Genomic DNA, 22,754 nt, shown 5'->3' on the forward strand with positions numbered 1-22,754 from the left:
ATTGTGGGTAAAAGAAAAGAGAAGTTTTATTTAAAAAAAAAAAAAAAAAAAAAAACCAGCTAACATTGGACAGAATGTATTAAGTGAATAAACTGACTAATGTTGACTCTTCTGGCCCAACCTAAAAGAAATTTTTCTCATTGGGAAGTATGAAAAATTCAAAATGGTGTTTGTAGAAGCAATGGGATGGTAATGTTCACTGTTGTCATGTAGTACAGGCTGAACAGAGACATGTACCTGAGCACCAGGAGTAGAAGCAGAAAGGACAAGATGATGGTGATTCACTTCAGGGAGGTGAGACTTACATGGTCCATATTGAAAATTTGTGAATTCTTATCAAGTGAAGAATAATTTGCATGGTCTTTGAGAACCAGCCACTTACTCTTCATCAAAGAAAGGCATGTTCCATATCCTAAATCTTATTCAGATTATGCAATTTTGAATTTTCTAATTCTTGCTCCAGCAATTTTTTTCTGTAGTAAGATTTCTAACGTGAAATAGCAAACATACCAATGAGCCTACATACACGGAGAAGCAGAGAGAAGAATGCTAGGGTGGTATGGGGGATTGGAAAGAAGAAGAAGAGGCAGAACTGGAAGAGGAGGAAGGAGGAGGAGGAGGAAGAAGAGGAAGAAGGTGAAGGAGAAAAAGAGAGAGGAGAGAGTTTTTGTATTAGGTTAAACTGAAATCACTAATTAAAGTATAATAAAAGCACAATTTGCAAATGTAAAGACCATATATCTAAGATATAGTTCCTTCTCAAAGTGACATTTTTAAAATATTTTCATTGCTTATGGATTATGATATCACCATGTAGAATATTATCAAGTGATGAATTTTTCATCTATGAATATATTCATTTGTATGATTCATAGCCCCAATATACAGAAGCCTGACTTATATGTCACTGAGGGGAAATTTTAGATGCAGCACTATGCCTTTGTTCCTTGAAAACTTGTCAGCAGATACTGAAAATAATCATGTATGCTCTACTTGCTTCTAGGTTCAAGGATACCAAAAACAAGATTTCTTTTTGTTTGTTAACTGAAATTTTTCAGCGTAGAAGATCTAATGACACAAGAGTTAGTGGCAAGATAAATCATTTATTATTAATTGATCACAGAACTACCAAAAAAGCAAAATGCAACAGCAGGAGGTTTCAAATATGTGGGCATCTACCAGATGTCTAATGCAAATGAAAGCAGTGCAGTACATCTGTGGTCACCATCAACACATTCAATTGAATTTCTCACTCACCTCTCATTCTCCACACCTACCCAATCTCCAAAACACTTTTTACTTGTAATCATTTTTACCATTTGGGTTTTTTCTGTCAAGTTTCTTAATTCTATAAATCTCTTCCACTTTGATCTCTCTTTTGGTTTTTTGTTTTTCCAAACATGAGTAAGAGCGGTCATGCATAAGAAAGAAATTTAGGAAATGCACCAATTTCAAGATTGACTTGTTGCTTTCTTGCCTCTCTACCCCAACCTTAAAGCTCACCAGCAGCATTATCGCTTCATAAATAGGAGTCAACAGCAAAAACATACTGAGTATGATTGTAAATCAGTGGAGAAAAATCTAATAAATTCTGCCCAATTGAAACTGTCATCTCCTAAAGTAGTAATCTGAGTCAGAATCTCCTTTGGAATTTATTAAAAATACAGATTCTTTGGGATCTACTCCCACAGAGATTCTGATTCAGTAGGTCTGGTGAAAGGCCAGAAATGTACATTTTTAACATGCTGCCCAGGTGAACCAGATGTATGGCCTTACACATTGCAATTATTATTCTAGAAATTGGAGGAATCAATACTTCTTGGTCCTAATTTGACTAACAGAGTAATTGATAGCAGAATTGATAGTGATGGAGACATAAGGAATAAAGGTCCAGGGTAATCATAAAACTCACAGTACTTCAGAGGACAACACAAGATCAAAATTGGACCTCATCCTTAGACATCAGGACTTCAGATTTCTGAAAAATAAGAGAAAAATAGATTGGATCATGGGAACTAAAAAAACACATTTCTTTCAAGTTGCTGCCATGTACACTAAAATATGATAGGTCCTACTCATTCCCATTTTCAGCCCATAACTGCATACTTTCCCAGTTCTTTCACTATTTTTACTATTTACTACTTTATCATCTCTTTCAAACTCAATTCCTTGGTCACCCTTACCTCCATGTCTATAAGCCTCTACTAGTTTCCCTGTCCTCCCTAAATTCCAGCCCCAGAGTCCTTCATTTCACCAAGCCTATTGCCAACACCTTCAAGTACATGTCACTGTTGCTCACACTACTTGTTTTATTAAATCCTTAAGCTAAGATGAACCAATCCTGGCATCTACTTCTCTGCCTTCCCCCAATCACTAGTGAACAAAAACTACACAGTCATGTGTACTGATGCGATTACAATATAGGACTCTTCCCCTCCTCTGGTCTTTTAACCCCATAACAATCTTTTTGTATATATCTAGTCAGTTCTGACTCTGTTTCTTCACAGTAGCTACACTAAATCTTCACCAATTTCCTTGATGACTCTATTAATTTTCTCAACACAAAAAATAAAGTCCATCACACATAAGCTACTTTAACTTTCCATTGCACTGCGCATAAATGTCCATGTCTGCATCTCTACCAAAGACTTATATCTGTATCCACAGCTGTGCTCATCCTTTCCCTATGCCCTCTTTTCTTCAACTTTTTTTTTTAAAGATTCTATTTATTTATTTATTGGAGAGCGAGCGAGAGAGAAACAGCATGAGAGAGGAGAGGGTCAGAGGGAGAAGCAGGCTCCCCGCTGAGCCGGGAGCCCGATGTGGGACTCGATCCCAGGACCCTGGGATCATGACCTGAGCCGAAGGCAGTCGCTTAACCAACTGAGCCACCCAGGCGCCCCTCCCTATGCCCTCTTATCCCAGAAAAAATAAGTGCTTCTAAACAGAGCTAACAGACCTATCCCATCTTCTCCAAAACTCTGTGTCATTAATTTTAGTAGAAGCAGAAAGGACAAGATGATGGTGATTCACTTCAGGGAGGTGAGACTTACATGGTCCATATTGAAAATTTGTGAATTCTTATCAAGTGAAGAATAATTTGCATGATCTTTGAGAACCAGCCACTTACTCTTCATCAAAGAAAGGCGTGTTCCATATCCTAAATCTTATTCAGATTATGCGATTTTGAATTTTCTAATTCTTGCTCTAGCAATTTTTTTCTGTAGTAAGATTTCTAACGTGAAATAGCAAACATACCAATGAGCCTACATACACGGAGAAGCAGAGAGAAGAATGCTAGGGTGGTATGGGGGATTGGAAAGAAGAAGAAGAGGCGGAACTGGAAGAGGAAGAAGGAGGAGGAGGAGGAAGAAGAGGAAGAAAATCTGTATCCACCTCTCTTTCTTTATTGTCCCTTCTTCATCATATTTTCATGACTCTCCCATATTTTAAAAATGCTCACCAAATTTGCATTCTCCCCTAAAACAACCCTTCTTCATTCCCTTACTTTTGTTGGAAACTCATAAAATGAGGATTTAAGCTCTATTTTTTATATCTTCCATTCATTCTTTAGCTCTCTACATTCCACCTTATTACTCCCATTACAACTCCCATCTTTTACTCAAGTTGATATTGCTAACACCAGCAATGACCTCGTCATTTACAAATTCAGGGAATCCTTCTCATTACCTATCCTACTTAACCCTAGTATTGACATGCTCTGCTCTTGTGCCCTCTTCCTTTGGGCTCTATGACAGCAGTCTCCCTGGTTTTCCTTTCATTTGGCTGCCCCTTCCCTAGAGTTGTGGGCATGGGCTTTAGAATCAGACTATTTCCACCACTTACCAACCATGTAACCACTCTGACCCTAGCTCCCTCCTCACGTATAAGGGAGATGCTAATAATATAAACTTCATAAGGTGGTTGTGAGAATTAAATGACAAAATATGTTATAAATGCTTCACAACACAATGTCTGATGAATAGTAATGTGGTGCAGTAACTGGTAGAGAGTGTGCTGTTAATCCACATGTTGTATAGTTGTTATTTTTACTATTATTATCGTAACTATTCCTTACATCAAAATTTTTCCAAATGAATCCTTTTTCGTGTTTGTTAAAATATACATTTCTGGGCATCACCCCAAACCTAACAAATTGGAATCTTTGGAATAGATCCCAGTATTATGTATTTTAAGAATTTCCTTGGGTGACTTTTCTGCTCAATGAAGTTGTAGATCCACTGTCTTATCTCCTTCTGTTAGTGGGGACCTTGGTATCAGATGGACCTGAGATCAAGTTTAAGGATAAAGACTTGAGTAAATTGCTTCTTTCTTACCTTTAGTTTTCATGTCTATAAATGTAGCTTCGTACCATCAACTACAAATGTTTGTTGAGAAGAGAAAATTTGATTGTGTATATAAATGGTCTAGCACACTATTCTTAATATAGACCACTCAACAGATATTTATAATATACCCAATTTTCATCTTCAGTCAAAGGTGAAAATAGTATGAATGTGACATAGAAAGCAAATCCTCTCCCACCCTGTGTACCTACCCCCAAGATGTATCTGTGTACATCTTCTCTAAAGATAGAGTTTAGTTGCCTTATTTACTGAGAAGTCCAGTAAGTATGACAGTAAATTAGAAGGCAATAAAGCAGGGAAAAACCATAAGTATGGCAGTAACTTAGAACCAATAGACTGGGAAAAAGGGAATGAAGTTAGAGTGTCAGGTATTACGAAATAAATTTAAAGTAAAGACTAGGTCATTTTGTCAGCTAGGTCCCACCTAACAGTGGATATTTTCATGTGTTGAAAATCTCCAGCACAATCAGCATTATGCTTGCTCATGTAGAAAATCCAAAGAGTTCCAGATTTGACCTCTCCTCCCAAGGACCTAATATCCAATTGGGTTAAAAGACTAAAACACATGAAAAATAAGATACAGATTTAAGCCATATTTTTTTATTAAATTAAACTATAATCAGCACTTACCATGTGTAAAGTCATACTATTTGCTAGAGGTGATTCAGTTGCTTAAATACCTTATAAACAAGTAGTCAATAATGATAATCTGTATAGATAATATAAGGTAACCCAGAAAGTGGTTAATATGGAAATAGCCCCTCTCAAGTTTCCATATTAGAATTTCTGTAGTATCACACTTTTAAATTCTCTCCCAGTTTCATTGGCCTGGGTTTGGGGGGAGGTCTTTGTAAGATCAAATACTAAATTAAATGTATTAATTTCTTCTTTCAGTTGTGAAAGAGAAGAAACATTGCCGAACTAAACATGGTGTGCTCCATGGGGAAATTGGGAACCGGATGTGACCTGAAATAAGGCTTGAATAGCTAAAAAGAAGACAGGACTGCACTCAGGCCAAGGAAACATCAGCAAAGGCATAGGGGTGAGAATGACTATGGCATGTCCGTGGAATACTAAGAAGGCCAGTAGGACTTGAGCAGCTACCTAAAGTCATGTTACATAGAGAGGATATGAGTAGACATGGGAGAGACTCAAAAGCCTGGCAAGGAATGTAGATTTGCTTCTATAAAATAGGATTTTTTTAAATGATGACAAAACAATGAATAATATTATTCTGTTAGTCATGTTCATTCATTCAACAACTAGCCACTGGCAGTTAACATAGTCAAAGCCAAATGCTAGGCATTGCAGGAAATAAAATTGAATGAGACATAGTACACTGCTCTCAATGCCACTGAAAAATTAGGACATAAGATAATGACAAAAATAATTATAATCACAGCAGAATATAAATGCTAGCAGATAGATCCATGATATTACTATGAGAGGAAGTAGGTAGCTTATGAATAGCAGTAACTCATGATATTTGAATGGGACCTTGAAGGATAAGGGTTATGCAGGTAAAGGTAAGAAGAGAGGACTTCTGGGAGGCTGCCCATTTCAACAAGAATCACTTGCCCACTGTGTGTGAGGTCCTGGATTGATACTGGAGTGTAAAGAAGTATCATAACCTCTGCTCTTAGTTGCAAAACAGGCAAGCAGAGCACTCATTCTCAGGAACATTTGGGGAGTTCTATTCAGGCAAAGCATATATACCTGAGGAAGTAATAGAATGAAGCTGGGAAGATAAATTGAACCAATATATTAATGAAAGCCTTAAATGCCAGATTATGGGTTCAATGGAAATCTGTTGCTATCATTTTTACCAGGGTAGGGAAATTATGAGAATTGTATTTTGGGCAGTCTAAGCTGGGAGGAATGTATGGAATAGATTTTAAAAGAAGAGACTTTAGAACTAGGAGGTTATTATTACACTAATAAAGTATGGAGTGATAATAGCCCAGGATAGCTGGTGACAGCAGAGTATACTGAGAACATGGTAATGCTCTAGCCATTTGCTAAGAGCTTACATGAATCGTCTCACTCAATCCTCCCAATATCCCTATGTTACAGGTACTGTTATTACTCCCTATTGACAGATGAGTAAACTGAGCACAAAGACATTAAGGAACATGCCCATGTTCCACAACGACTAAATGAGAAAGCATAGGCAGTCTCCAGAAATTGTACTTATTAACCATTGGCTCTGGAGTCAGTAACAGATAGAAATTTTTGAACTTGCATGTCTAAGTAAAAAAAAATAGCTCGATTAACAAATACATGGAGGTTTAAATACTTGTTTCACTTAAAAACTTTACCAGCTAAAAAAATATCATTCCTTTCCTAAATCACACTCACTGAAAGGTTTAGTGGTTTTCAAATTCAATAATAGAATTTTAATAGCAGAATGTATCTAAGAGAGTATTTACCCCAACCTCACAACTTTACAAGAGAGAGAATTGAGACCGAGATTAAGGGAATTGCCCAAAGTCAAAAAGCTAGCTAGGGATCGAAGTCAGATTAAAACCCATACCTCCTGTTTCTGGCCTACTATAATACAATACCCTGATTTTATCATATATAAAAGGATAATATAACTCTTCTGTTATGATTTTCATAGCAAATATATGGAAGATCCCAATACAGACTCATAAAGAGAGAGTGGTTTTTACTATAAATTCTAGAAATGTATATAGTTGATTGCATAACTACTCACTCAAAATCACAGTAGTAAGTGTATTAACAAGTAAGCCCATTTTTCATTTTAACAGTCTTAACAGATAAATTTATTTGCAACAGTGGATTTTCAGGCAATGATACCAAATGGGTCCATTTCTATATTATAACAAATCTTTAGTGAGCAAATAAATAAAAATCCATATACTATTTGTTATCTCACAATGATAATATGGATTTTTGTTTTGTTTTGTTTTTGCTTTGGCAGAGTGGGAAGGTGGAGGGAGCACCAGAAAGTATCCAAATTTGAAATGCATTGTTGCCTGGAGTGTACATCTTTCCAGAACTTTGACCTTTTTTGTTGTTGTTGTTGTTGTTCATTACCAGGTGTTTCCCTTTGCAGAACCAGAGGAGCATTGATAGTAAAAGAATGGCCAGACCAATTTGCTCTCATTTATTTTGAGCCATTGCCAGACTCCGAGAAAAAGAACAAAAGGAAGCATATCCTTTTCATGTATTTTTAAATTGAATGATCTTCCATGAAATATCTTCATACTATTAAGTATGTTAGAGAATGTCCTACATTGACGTAGGACTAAAATACCTTTGAGAATTCTGTGGGTTCAGGGCTAATGGAATGTGCCAAGAGGGCTACCATGCAAGCAGAGAGACCACACTGGGAGGCTCAGAGAGTAATGGTGTAGGCTTCTCTGTCAGGAACAAGACAAGTCCAAATAATAACTGAAAATAGTCTGTCAGTTATTTCCCAATGGCCCTCCCTAGCCACAGGTTAGAAAAATAAAAATAAAAGGAGTTTGAAGTAAGAAGAAAATATAAACCAGGCAGGTTGTAAAGAAAAGCTTGATTCACTTCCAGTTCATTGGATGAGCAACTGATTAAAAGATGAATGCATAAATACCAGAGAGTTCACATCCCTGGATAGAATAAGAAAGAAAGAGATGAGAGAAGCATACATCCAACTGGGGTGGAATGAAGGGGGCAAAAAACGAGAAAAGCAAATAAAATTTAAAAAGCAAAAGGAGAGGAGAAAGAAAACAAAAAAATTAAGCTGACAGGAAGGAACATATGAAATGCAGCTGTGATGCTCATTTGCTCTTCTTTTAAAATGTAAATTACTTGTGATTTTGAAGTCAAGGTCTTGATATTTTCCTGTGGAAATATAGCCACGTACACTTAAATAGTCTCTTCTACAAAAGAGAGAAAATTAGGAGAGATAATGTAGTTTTACTGCAAGGAATTTAAAAAATAGTCCTAAAAACCTCAAGGCATTTCAGTGTAAGTTGTCTGCAATAGACAACTGCTTTAAAAACCTCCAAATTTCCTAAGCCTGATGTAGGCACAAAGAGAGCCAGGGACTTGGTTGCCTGGCAACCGCGCTCTTCACAGGCAGCTGGAGTAAAAGGAACCGCCTGGTGCCAAGTGGCCTTTCACCTGCTTCGTTAAAGGGAAATCAAAGTGAAAGCGTTACTTCGCAGGGGCCAAAGCGCCCCTTGAGAACCAGAGGCTGGAGAAACCCTCCTCTAGCTTCACTTTGTTTGGGGAATCATTTGAAGGGGGTTTTCTAATGCCTCAGGAATCAGGAGTGCTTGCTGTCTCCTTGCCCCCTCCTCTAGGTACCACCCTGCATGTAACAGGCTGTGAGCTTGGTGTTCTGACGTTGTATACAAGGCAAAGCCATCGTTTTAAACTTTTCGCTCCAAACTGATAGGTAAACTCTGAAAACCAGGAAAAACGCTTGTAACTCTTCGAGTGACCACCTTTTAGGAACATGCCCCAGTTTTTCATTAGATTTGCCTCCTGATAATACTAGGACTAATAAAATTTACTCACGATGAAAAGAAACTTAGAAATAATTACAAAAGTATTTTGTGTTTACATAAACATCTGGTGACTAAATTTAGTTTAGGAATCTACTTGGCTGGCTATTTGAGTGGAAATGAGAAAAGTGCCTGGAGGTGATTTCGTATAAAGAGTACAGAGAGTTCCTCCCAAAAGAATTCATACAGCCCGTTCCTAAAATGTATTTTTTTTTATTTATTTATTTGAGAGAGAGACAGAGCACAAGCAGGGGAAGGGGCAGAGGGAGAGGGAGAGAGAGAGACAAGCAGACTCCCTGCTGAGCGGGGAGCCCAATGCAGGGCTCCATCCCAGGACCCTGAGATCATGACCTGAGCTGAAGTTAGACGCTTTACTGACTGAGCCACCCAGGTGTCCCTAAAATATAAAGTATTCTTTTTTTTTTTTAAAGATTTTATTTATTTATTTGAGAGAGAGAGAGTGAGAGAGAGAGCACAAGAGGGGGTAGGGTCAGAGGGAGAAGCAAACTCCCTGCCGAGCAGGGAGCCCGATGCGGGACTCGATCCAGGGACTCCAGGATCATGACCTGAGCCGAAGGCAGTCGCCCAACCAACTGAGCCACCCAGGCGCCCAAATATAAAGTATTCTAATACACACCTTCATCTGTGAAAATTTTAGAATTTGCTAGAAAATGCAGTTTTGTAATGGCAAAACTTACAGCTTAATGAGTTAATTCCCACTTCGTCCAGCTAAATGAATAACTCCCATTTAGTCCAGCTCTCTTACAGTCAACGGTAAAATGGGAGTGGAAATTGGACAACTAGCTGCATAGCAGTCAGAAACAAAGCACTGGAGAAAGCAGTGGATTCTGGTCCTCACCGCAGCCACTCAGCACTGCATTGGCATTCTAACTTGAGTAGCATAGACATAAGGAATGTACTTCGTTTGCATTTGGATTTTTTCTCCAGGTGACTTCTGAATAAAAAACATAAAAGTATAATGTCAAACTTTTCAGGTTATTCAAAGTATATGTATTTATTTTAGTTTTATTCACTACCAGTATGCAGTATAGTTACTTTTTATACTTTTTATAGCACTTATTCACTCTTATTTCTTTATTTTATTGTACTTTACTAAAATATGCTTTTTATGTTAAAAAATGTGTGTGTGTATATGTACCTATATATTCCGTAATCCACCTCCCTACTCCATCTCCAGAGTTGAGGAGGAAATGCATTTTTATTCTCCATATGACTTCTCAAGGCAGTCTTCTGCGATTGTCAGTAGCTATAGAATCACCTAGAAGACTTTGGTCAATGAAGGTGAAGAGGTGTCAAGCAGCTAAAAAGAAACAGAGAACAGCTTATAAGCACTCCCAATACCTCTCCCAGAGGTCAAATCAATTACTAAAGACTTGGGTGAAAGTAGAAAGGAGTGTAATTTTGCTCCAAGCTGAAGACACATCTGATCCAAAGTTTATGGCTTTCACCTTCTCAGGAATGACTATAGGAATATTAACTGACATTATTCCTTATCTAATCTTATCTTAAAAAGTAAAAACTCCTAGAGAATGTATTAGGTGAGAAAATATAGTATATTTGGGCGACCAGGGATTCTTAAGTAATTATTTAAGCAGAAGATTATTTTCTCTTCTAGGATGGCTAAAGTGTTTTTGTAATAATCAAATATTAAAACTTTTTTAAAAATAGTCTTCATTTACACAGTTAAAATGGAAGATGATTTTGTTTTCCTTTATTTTAAAAACCTAGCACCATAATTCCTTTGGGGAAAAGCAATTTAGGTTAGAAGGTAAGACCCTGAGGCCTTAGGTTAGCTCATAGGTTCTTAAACTTGCCTACATTAGTTGGGATCACCTGGGGAACTTTTTAAAAATGCTGATTCCCTCCCTACTCACACCCTCCTCCCCATCAGGGCTGTAATCTTGATTCCACATATGACTCAATTCTATACGAAACAGCATCAATATGTGCCCAGGAACTTTTAAGTTAGCTTAGATTTAAAAGTTTAAAATGCGTCATTTTCTGGGAGATGGACTTTAGGAGATTAATTACACTATTGCAGAAAAAAATGAGCACAGTGTTTAATGTTATTTATGCCTCATTGCTTGTCTGACACCAGTGTCTTTCTAGTCATGTGCTCATGTAACCTTCCCTTCTAATGCTGAATCTTAATGTTAATGTCCAAAAAAAAAAAAAAAAAAGGTAAAGAGGCAATTAATGCTAAAAAAAATTCTAAATTATATAGAAGTGTAAGTAGTAAAGAAAATGTTAGCTCTTACTGTTAGCATCCATGCAGGCCACACTTTGGTAGTGGAAAAGCCATATCAACTATGCTGTAACCATACAACTCCAAGTACACACAGTTTACTTTATAGAAAATAACATAAGCTGAGCAATTTTTGCCATAAAACCATATACATATTCCCTTAAGGTGTAATATTATTTTCTGATAGAATTTTCAGGGTGTATGTAATATTATGCCATCCCATGAAAGAATGGTCAATGTTTTTAATAATTCTCTACCTCTAACATTATTGATGAAAAACAGTGATTTGTGTACAAGAATTAGGATATACCTTTTGTCATTTGCCACCACACACCATTTACAATAATCTAAAAACTTCATCATTCTATACCTAAGAATAGAATAAATTCTACACCATTCTATGTTACATCTGTTCACCTGACTTACAGCTTCAAGTTGAGAAGTTGGTGCTATTGCTACCTAGTAATGAGAGATACACTGGATTTTCATTTACTGAAGTTCTGTTTTTGGCAACAAACTGTCCTTCTGACTTTTGTCCCTGAATCCTATAACTGTTAGGGTTCCTAGGTTCAAGAAAGAAAAATCAATTCTGTCTAATTTAAGCAGAAATGGATGTTACTGGAAAGATGGAGGATATTAAGAATTGTTAGGAAAACTGGATATCAGGCTCCCGAATCAGGCAGAAACCAAGCAGACAGGCAGAAGAGCATCAGGCAAGGTCATTCTGCAAAACCAGTCTGGTCAGAAAGCCACCACTAGCTCCACTGCCCTAACAACTGTCCACTGCTGCTGTCACTGGGAATTACTGGAGAAACCACTGGATACCACTGTAGTCACTCCTGTGCATTGCAACTGCCACTATATTCTAAACTGTCCCTCCATCTTCATATTGACTACTTTGGAGTCAATGTCCCCAGCAGAAGCATTCAATCTGCTGAGCTAATATCACCTACTCATATACCTTAAATGCCAGGGGTAGAGGGAAGGAAACTTTGTCCTCCTTTGGCTTCTATAATGGGAGCTGGGGCTCTGGATCCAACCAAGATTTTAGGAATCGAATATTTCTTAAAATACAAAAGGGGGTTGGAAGATGGACAGCCAAAAAAGGAGGAAGCATCTTTGTACCATATTTCCCAAGGACTACACATGTGAACAGAATCATAATTCTATCATAATGGAGGTTGACATAGAGGGGAGCATCCATTCCATGATAATGAATTTGTAGAATCAATTTCAAATATGAAGAACAGACAAAATTACCATCAGTTAATTTTGGATGACTGACTCTGGGATTAGGTACAAGTTTTGTGTTACTATTTTGATAACTGTGGCCAACATAGGTCATGAAAGCAAATACCAGGAGCCTTAGACACAAGCAATAAACACAGTTACCAACATGGTATGGGTACCATTTAATGGGTAAAAGATTTGGTGGCTGAAAATTGGACAGTATTTCTGATGAATAGTGTTAACTACACAACATATCAATATTTGTGTGATGCAAGTAAAGCAGTGGTTAGATGAAATTTTGTAGTTTAAAGTGATTATATTATAAAATAAGTAAGATTTGAAATCATATCTTTAAGAGTCTATGTTAGGAATCCAGCAAAATATGAGCAAATGAAAGCGAAAGCAAGTAGAACAAAGAAAATAAAGAAGATAAGAGAAGACTATAAAATAGAAAAGTCATTAATTAAAAAAACTACAAGTTGGTTCCCTGAAAATATCCATCAATGTAATTCATCTTTTTAACAGAACATAAAATAAGACAAAACCATCTCAATAGCTGCAGAAAGTATTGTACAAAAGTCAATACTTATTCATGATTTTTTCAAAATCATTCAGAATATTAGTGATATTAATAAATGGAACTAACAAATAACAAAGGAAATACATAATAAGCATTTGAAAAAGTGCTTCACATCATAAGTTACTGAGAAAATTCAAGTTAAAATCACAATGAGAAGGGTGCCTGGGTGGCTCAGTCGTTAAGCGTCTGCCTTCGGCTCAGGTCATGATCCCAGGGTCCTGGGATCGAGCCCCTCATCGGGCTCCCTGCTCGGCAGGGAGCCTGCTTCTCACTCTCCCACTCCCCCTGCTTGTGTTCCCTCTCTCACTGTGTCTCTCTCTGTCGAATAAATAAATAAAATCTTTAAAAAAACACACACACACAGTGAGATAGCACTACGCGTTCACTGGAATAACCAAAATTTAAAAGACTGAACATATTAAATGTTGACAAGGATATAGAAAAACTGGAACTCTCATACACTGTGGTGAGAATGCAAAAAGATGGCATCACTGCAGAAAAGAGTTTGGCAGTTTCATGTCAAATGAAACACATCCTTACCACATGACCCGGCAATTCCATTCCTATGTATCTACTGGGAGAAATGAAAACATATATCCACACAAAGACATGTACTTAATGTTCATAGCAGCTTTATTCATAATAGTCTAGCACTGGGAACAACTCAATTGTCCATCAATAAAAGAAGGGATACACTGGTATTTTATACAATGGTACACTACTGAGCAATAAAAGGTATGAGTTACTGATATGTGAAACAACATGTGAATCTCAAAAACATTTTACTTAACAAAAGAGCCAGGCAAAAAAGAGTTTTTAAAAAGGCGAAAACAAATCCAAGGTGAAAAAATCAGAAGAGTGGTTTTCTTGGAGTTTGAGAGGGTTCATTAACCAGGAAGAGGAATTAGAGAACTTTTTTGTAAAGAATATGTTCTAGATCTTGTTATGGGTACAGCTCATGGGTATATTATTTTTTCAGACCTCGTTGAATTGTCTTTATGATTTTATATTTCAATTTATATGGATTTTACCTCAAAAAGAAAACTTAGCAAATATTAAACTCTAATTAGTAGGTTTGCTTTGCAGCTTATCAATTCTGAAATGCTCTTTTGTGTACTCTAGGCTTCAGCAAGTGAATAAATATATTGAAGATAACTGGAAGAAGTTTTCTCACTTACACACACACACACATACATGTATGTTTTCTATCCACTGAGAAGGCATAGGAGCAAAGACACCAATACCAATGGCATGCCTACTTTCCAGGTCTTAGTTTCTAAATTTATTCTCCACTAAATGGAACCAGGATTCCCAGGAGAAAGAGATGATACCAGTGCTAAGACATGCAAAGTAAAAGATAAGTCTGGAACATCATGTTGTGACAGAAAGTGAGGAAGTAAAGAATAAGGGAACATATCAAATGAACACGGGAGTCAGCTCAAAAAGACTCATACTGGCCGAATCTGGGGCAATTTGACCACCAAAATAAATACTGATAGTAACGGATTATAACCTAGTGAGTAAAATAAGAATCCATGACTCCATGCTGACATAAATATATAAATGAATAAAAAAATAAATGCAAAAAAAGGAAATGCACTTTTTATGGTAGAATGCAGACCAATAAATGAAGAAAGGGGGATGGAGTTAGAAAACCATGAGCCGACATCCAATCTAGTAGATAAAAGTTTGATGAACAGGCTATTTACATAGTCTCTCCACAAGCTACCTATTAATTAGGAAGGGAAAATAGTGAATTTACCATGGAGGAACCTGGTAGACATCACTTTACTCAAGTGATCAGAGCTAATATCACTAATATTAATGTGGTCTGGATCATGTGCCCTGATATGATTCAGTGAGAAGGCTAAAATAACACTTCAGTGAAATTCCAGATAAAAATGCATAACCTGAAACTAATAATGATGAAACATCATATAAACTCAAGTTGAGGAATATTCTATGAAATAACTAATCTATAACCCTTCAAAAATTTAAGACCAGACACATTAAGTATGGCTGATGATCTGTTCCAAATTAAAAGATACCAAAGAGACATAAAAAATAAATGTAATCCATGCTCCTGGTTTGGATCCTGAATTGGGAAAAAAAAAGGAAATGTCCTCATTTTGATAACTATGTTGTCAATAGGTAAGAGAAAGTACATACTCTTAGGAAACACAGTGAATTATTTAGGGGTAAAACATGCGATCTCGGGGCGCCTGGGTGGCTCAGTTGGTTAAGCGACTGCCTTCGGCTCAGGTCATGATCCTGGAGTCCCTGGATCGAGTCCCGCATCGGGCTCCCTGCTCTGCAGGGAGTCTGCTTCTCCCTCTGACCCTCCCCCCTCTCATGTGCTCTCTCTCATTCTCTCTCTCTCAAATAAATAAATAAAATCTTTAAAAAAAAACAAAAAACAAAAAAACATGCGATCTCTTCAATTTACTTCCATATGATTCAGGAAAAAAAAAAAAGAATAATAGGCAAGTATATAGAGAGGAAGCAAATAGGACAAAAGGAAAATAATTGAATTTGGGTTATGTGGGTATTTCTATTTCCTGAAACATTTCTGTAAGTTTGAAAGTGTATCAAAATAAAAAGTTATAAATAAATAAATAAATAAATAAATAAATAAATAAATAAATAAATGCCAGGAACTCACTCTTCTACAACCTTCCCCCCCCCCGCCCAGAAAAGCTGTTACACAGGAGATTAGTGAGTCAAAAAAGAATAGTACAAAATTCCAGTGTTTCTAGCTCTGGGTCTTTGTAGGGTAGTTCCTAAACTTAGGATGGAAGAAAGCTCCTCTTTTGCCCTCCTAGGAAAGGACCCTGAAGGTAATAGATGCCTTCATCTCAAGTCTGGTTCTATTTTGACTGATTGCAAGAACAGGACTAAGGAAGCAAGAATCAGGCTAATTATTCTTCTGCCTTAGGAAAAAAATCTTTCATTGTTGGTGAAAGAGTTTTGATGTATTTTTTATGAATGATAAACAAAATTTTTTCTAAAGTAGCTGGATATTTGTAAGCCTACAGCTATGCTGAAGACTCAAAATGCACACAGCAGTTTGAGCACTGTCTATCATTAACTGTGTGAGGTTTAAGCATTCTGTTTAGTGAGATCAAGATTCTTTTTGCTTGAGAAAAAAAAAAGGACTGAGTTTGTTGGGAGTGGGATCCCGGGACATTTGCACCCTTTTCCTCGCCAGAACATTTTTTCTATTCATTTGTATCTTGTCGTCCACAGTCTTTATGTCATAAGGTACAGCATAGTTTTTACTCACTAATGAGCCCTGATCAGAATTCAACCCTTGTAGGTGAGATTTACACTGGAAAGGATACGTATCCTTCAGATATGCCCTCAGTAAGTCTTTGAAAAAATCCACAGTAATAAATTATCCATTCTTTTCCAAATTTGAAATATTTATTGGAAGTTACATTTCCTGTCATTCAACTAGACATAAAATGCCTAATATATAAACTTATCATCAGAATACATACTAATAGTCTTGCCATTAGCTAAGGCTAGTACTTTGTGGGATGAAAGACACTCCACTCATATGTCTATTTTCTTATTGTTGCTTAAAAAATTTTAAAGTAAAGCAGCTAATTCTCATTGGAATAAAAACTTGTATTGGACATCTTATAATTATATTATTCTTTATTATCTCTCTGATCTTTGGTTTCCTCATTTTAAAATGGAAATTAGAAATATTAAATGAAATAACATATATAAAGTGCTTAGTACAATGACTGGCACATAATAAATGCTCAATAAATGGATCCATATATATATATATATAATTTTATATTCAAGTTAAGACTACTATATTGAACATGTGTTTATTAGCTCTGAGATCAAGAAACTAGAGATCTCAGAAAAATTTTAGCCAATACGCAGCAAAAACATATTGGGAGATAGAACCCCAGGCTAGTGGCATGCAGAGAGGTTGGTGAAAAACGGGCTAGTTTCCACCACCAGCTCCTTCAGAAACCCAGCAAAGCACAGGATTTGGAAGCATTTGATACAGAGGAAGGCAGAAAATTACAGAGAATAAAACAGTCGTGGGGAGGGGTGAAGGAGGGATACAGAAGATAGGTTGACAGTCTATGTTCAGCACCTTCAATTTCCCTTTTCCACTTCCACACACTGAATACAAGTGGTCAGGTACCTTATCCCCAGGGACAGAAAGGCTTAGGTATAAAGGTTTTGTCACTGATAATACTGAATAGTGGAGATAAAATCATTGGAATATGAGGCACATAGTAGAGTAAGGATGAGGTACATAATTGAAAATAAGAGTAATTACTAAACCATTCTAAACATGACAGACTGATCCCAAGACCTGCCCCACCTTATACAGATGATTAGAAACCAATGGGCAGGCCGCATGTAGAAGAGTGGAGAATTTTTTTCTGGAGAAATTAAAAGATTCCAGAGATTGACCTCCTTGCATGGATATTTGAGGCCTGAGTGACTCTGACCATCATTCAGACCAATTTCACAAGAGTGAGAATTACTCACTGAAAGCACCAGAGATCACAGAGCTTCCAATCAAAATTTAAGGGCCTTGCTGTTAAATAGGAATGGTCATCAGGGATCAGGAAACATGTGCGGAAAGTCTCCAGAATGTAAGAGAGAGGCCAAGTAAGCAAACCAAGAAAAGAGATCCAGAGAGAGAGAATGCATGAAATGCAAGAACATTTCAAAATTAAAACCAAGTTGCAAATTAATGTATCAGGGAGACAGTAGTTTTTGCATCAATAAAAATGGATGTCACTTAGAAGGAAGAACTAAAATAACATAGTTGAAACAAAAATCTCTACAGAAGCCTGGAAGTAAACAAAATGTCAAGAAGAAGGAAAATACGAGAGAAGAGCTAAGAATTAACAGCACCAAATCAAGAGCTCAAATGACTAATTACTATGAGTTTCATAAAGAGCATAGAAGGAAAGTCATGTGTATAAAAATATTTTTTAAAAGCAGACCTTTCCAAAACTAAAAGATGTGCATTTCCAGATTAAAAGAACCCCAAAATGTACCAGCACAATTATTTTTTTATATATCCAAAACAAGGCATATTATCATGACATTTCAGAATACCATGTTAAAAAGACAACCCTAAACAATTAATAATAATGATAATAATAATTTTAAAAAGAAGTCACATCCAAAGAGTAAGAATCAGAATTACATCAAGCTTTTCAACATCAGCACCTGATGATTCAGAAAGAAAGTAATTTTCAACCTAGAATTTTTTCATTCAAGGATATGAGTAGAATAAAGATATTTTTATATATGCAAAGATTCATAAAATTATCCTTTCTTTCTTAAGCATTGTTGGAAAGGAACGCAGAATGGAAAAAAATAATTCTACACAGGCATTCGTGCCAGAGTTTAACAAATAAACTGTTTCTTTATAACTTAAATATTAGCTTATCTGTGATAGTAAGGGAGAAAGAGGAACAATCTATAAATGATGAATCAAGACAAAATTTTAAGCATAGTATTTAAAATTACAAGGTAACCAATACAGAAAATAAAAAGTAACAAAATTATATTGAAAGGAAAAGGGGAGTAGTATAAGTGAGATAAATTATTTATCAGAGAAAGTTCATATAATGTTTGAAATCGATACTCAAAAGTTGTTTCATAAACATATCTTCATATGCCTATAGTTGGAGTTTGGATCTATAATGACATGCCTGAAGAAAATGCCCATTCCTATCTTCCCATGGAAGCCAAGTCCTAAGAGATGAGCAAATCAAGAGAGATTTTTAAAATTCCAGTGAGTTGTCAGAAAGTGTCCGTTAGGCACCATGACTTAAGTATTAGGAACACGTTGTGGTTCCATGGGCAGCAGAAACCTGCACTTGAAGTGGGTCACAAGGATCCCTGGCTGCCAAAGCTGGTGAATTCATCTCGAGCAGGGTATGAAGAGATACAGTCTACCCATTGGCTGTACCGATTGGTAAGAAACTAGAATAAATATTGAGAAAATGCCAACACTTAGAGCCTATGACACTAAATATGGTTCAGCTCTAACCCATGGGTAGGCCCAGTGGAGCATCAGTAGGATTATCTCAGCTGTCTCTTTCAGGGGGCACAAATCAGTAGCTGGAGCAAAGGATAGCGGAGACTCTGATCTTGAATATACGGGTCATTTCCACCCACACTGGAGCCAAATCTCTTTTGGAAAATCTGAGAGACACAAGAAGCAGGGTGTGCTGAGAGCCTACCAGTCATTTTGATGAAGCTATTCATTCACTGGAAGTAGATACAAACTGCTAAAGCAAGTCTTCCTTCCAATTCGAAAGACCTAACGGGAATTTTTATATCTGAGATCTAAGATTATCACTCACCATATTCCTGAAAGCAGTTCTCTCAACAGTCCCTGATGGAATTGTGAGAATTCTCTGGACCCCAAGTTGGATGACAACTATAGAAAGCTCTTTGTGATTATCAGCTAAACCACAGATGTCTGCAGAAACATGGCTTTTTTCTGAGTGACATACCCTGCAAACACCAAGCTTTGTGAGTGAGAGGCGTCTCAGTGGGACAGCTGCAGTAAGGGGCTTCAGATAGCACATCACGGTGTACTTTCTTCAGATTATGTTATACACACACCCCACTCACATCAACCTGTAACATCTGCATGAGTCAGAGGAAAAAGACAACACTACAATCTAATATAAAAGATAAAACATGATAAGGCATGAAATATGAGGTATATAATTTGTGATTCGAAAGTCTGAGTTCTGTTTGTCCTGCAAGGGTACAAATATTTGCAAGTTCTTAAACCAAGGCTCCTGTGGAGAGATCTATTGTGAATATAATGGATTATTCTTCTCTAATTATCATTCCTTGGGTCTGTAGTAACCTGTGAGGAGCAGGAGATCTTGTGACATGCTCCATTTTGAAAGCCAAGTTTGTCTCTGGTTGTACTGTGATACAACCAACTCTTCCGTCTTGTTTGTAGATGATGTTCATTTTGCCCTTGTCCTGTTCCCAGTTTAAACATTGACCTTTAAGGGAAAGTGTGCTTTATGCTTACTCTTTGTTTTTCTCCCTCACCCTCCTTCCCTTCTACTCTTCTTGACCTCTGAATGTTGATCTCTGATCCCTCTGCGGAAAGGACCCTTCCCTTCCAGTCTCCAACCCTTTCCCCCTCTATGTGGCCACATTGTATAACTGTTTCAGAATCTGGCTGCAGTATTTAACAAGGTGGTACAACCAAACTTAGTTGCTTAAAATAACAATAGCAATTATCTCACAGTTTCTGTGGGTCAGGAGTCTAGGCATGGCTTAACTCCCAGGGCTTACCTCAACTGGAAAGGATCTTTTTTAAAGATTCAATTCTTCATAGCTGCTGGACTGAGGCCTTGGTTCCTCGTGAGCTGTTGGCCAGAAGGCCTCCCTTGGTTCTTACTATGTGTACCTCTCCAGAGGGCATCTCACAAACTTGCAGCTTGCTTTGCAAAAGTGAAACAAGCTATAAAGCAAGAGAGAGAGTGCTAGTAAAATGGAATTCACTCTTTTGTAATCAGATCATAGAAGTAATAGCCAATTAATTTTGCTGTGTTCATCTCATCAGATGCAAGTCACTAGACCCATTCAAGGAGAAGGGATTATCCAAGGGTGTAAATACCCAGAGGTGAGGATCACTGGAAGCCATTTCAGAGATAACCAACCAAGCATGCTTGGACTAGGGGGGAGGGCAAGTATTTGCAAAGATTGGAGGAGAGAGAGAGGGTTGGGAGCTATGTCAGAGCTGCCTACCACCCTGGCTGTATGGCTTGCCCATTCCAGATCCACATCTATCCTTTCTGTTTCCTTTGATTCACCCTAGACTCTCACTGTGTCTTTACCATGAGGTTCTATATTCACTGAACCCTTGGTTTTAACCACTTTTGCCCTGATTGTCTAATTTTCTGTCCTGCCCAATAGCTAACACATATATATTGGTTTATGCATAGATTATAAAGCATTTACCTGTAAGGAACTGAGTTTCAGAAAGAGATATAACCAAAAGGCAGAAAAACAGTGGTCAGAGAAGTAGAAATGCCCAGATAGTGCAGGATCATAGCAATGAGTTGTTTTAAGCATTTGGTGGTCAGCCTTGTGTCTTCTACTCAAAACTGGACTCACCAAATCACCATGCTTGATCTAGGGTATTATTAGCAAACTGCAGTGCTTTATCATTGGGTTCTTTTGTAAGTTTAACAAACTTGATATAGTTGATGTTTGATTACTATAATAATCACAGAGAGTTGTAAATTTTAAATAGAAAAATATCACATTTACCTTGACTATAACCATAAAAACTGAATTAATATCAGTCCTCTTTGCTTGTTAAGTCAGGTTCTCACAGTGGTTGCTATGGTTGTGTTTGATGGCTTTCATTGACTGCATAACAATTAGAAACATTTTCCTGAGAACTAATTTTTCTGGTAACCAGGGACTGAAGCAAATTAAGGTCCAGCCACCTTTTGTACTTTGATCTGCCATTTCTTCCACAATCCCAGTCACAGCTACATACAAAATCAATCAGTAGAAAATGCTTATTTATGTCATCTATGGCTTTCCAACAAATAGCTTATGAAAACACCTTTCATATGAATAATGACTAGAAGTGAAAAGTGGACTGATTCCCAGTAATTACAGCCTGGTGTTGCTTTAATCGCCAGTAAGTAGTCTATTGTTAAGAAACCTTACCTGTCCAGAGCAGGTCAGGACACAAATTGTGACTAAAATGAGGAGACAAATGGGAAAAAGAAGAGATAGTTATTTTACTCCACCTTGTGTATTTCCCCCCGCACCACACCACACTGTATTGCATTTGTGTGTCTTTTCATTTAAATAAAGGTATTTAAGTGACGGCTGATAAACGGTGCGTTTGTATTCCAGGAACACTCTCTCATAGCTTTGGATTATATACAGATGAAAAATAGCCCATATGGCTTTTGAACAAAATGAATGGCTGCAAGCCCTGAAAAATGCTAGTGGAAAGGTTGGCATACTGAAAGGTTAATTAAAATTTGCCTCTGCAGGATGGATACTTTTATTTATAGAACCTTCAGCTGATTTTCAGCAGCCATGTTTTCTTCTAATTAAAATAATATGAACAGCTAATAGCAATCAGCTTAAAGAACTGAATATTTTAGAGAAGGGATGATTCATAGGCTTTTCAATAACCATTTTACAGTAGGTGTCTCCACTAAAGAGCACATAAAACATTTGTATTCAGCCATTGTCTGGTTCAAATGTCAGGAAATATTAAGTTGGAAAAAATGAGGGGTGAATTATTTAAAGTGGCCTAAAATAAGTCATTGATATTATCATGTAAATTTGATATTTCCCTAAAGGTTCGGGAATTATTCTCTTATAACTTATAAATTCTGAGAAAGTGGGCCATTAGAAGCATTATTTTAAAAAACAGGAATTTCCTTATACATTCACATAGATAACAAATTGGTAAATAAAATATTTAACAGAAGCAAAAGCTTGTCATGGGAACATTATGTACACATTCAAACAGATACAAAGATGATAGATGATAGATAGATGAGAGATAGATAAAGATATCTAAGATAGATACAATAAGAATCATTTCATCATAGTAACTTCTGTAGGATTCAGCATCCTTTTACCCAAGTCATTGAGAATGACTAAAGAAACAGATTAAAATCTGAAGTGAAAGATGGAAAACATGAATAAATAACTATATATAAGAGCAGTAAAGTCTTTAAAAAGAAGAAGAAGAAGAAGAAGAAGAAGAAGAAGAAGAAGAAGAAGAA

The 22,754-nt window shown here is 36.8% G+C and overlaps 1 long non-coding RNA gene across 3 annotated transcripts in view; it reads right to left on the bottom strand.

The window, feature by feature from the left end:
- Positions 1 to 22,754, bottom strand: part of LOC118001439 — an 87,202-nt gene that overhangs the window by 18,815 nt on the left and 45,633 nt on the right. For 2 of the 3 annotated variants that reach the window (XR_004676693.1, XR_004676692.1), the window contains exons 2-4: positions 21,673 to 21,704; positions 20,281 to 20,449; positions 1,226 to 1,978 (exon numbers count right to left, since the gene is read on the bottom strand). This is a non-coding gene — a long non-coding RNA (uncharacterized LOC118001439). Of the gene's footprint in view, positions 1 to 1,225; positions 1,979 to 20,280; positions 20,450 to 21,672; positions 21,705 to 22,754 lie in introns of those variants that run through there. The other variant, XR_004676694.1, reaches the window with a different exon arrangement.

This window comes from Mirounga leonina, unplaced genomic scaffold (genome assembly GCF_011800145.1).
Source record: "Mirounga leonina isolate KUSES-001 unplaced genomic scaffold, KU_Mleo_1.0 Mir_53, whole genome shotgun sequence".
Taxonomy (NCBI): domain Eukaryota; kingdom Metazoa; phylum Chordata; class Mammalia; order Carnivora; family Phocidae; genus Mirounga; species Mirounga leonina.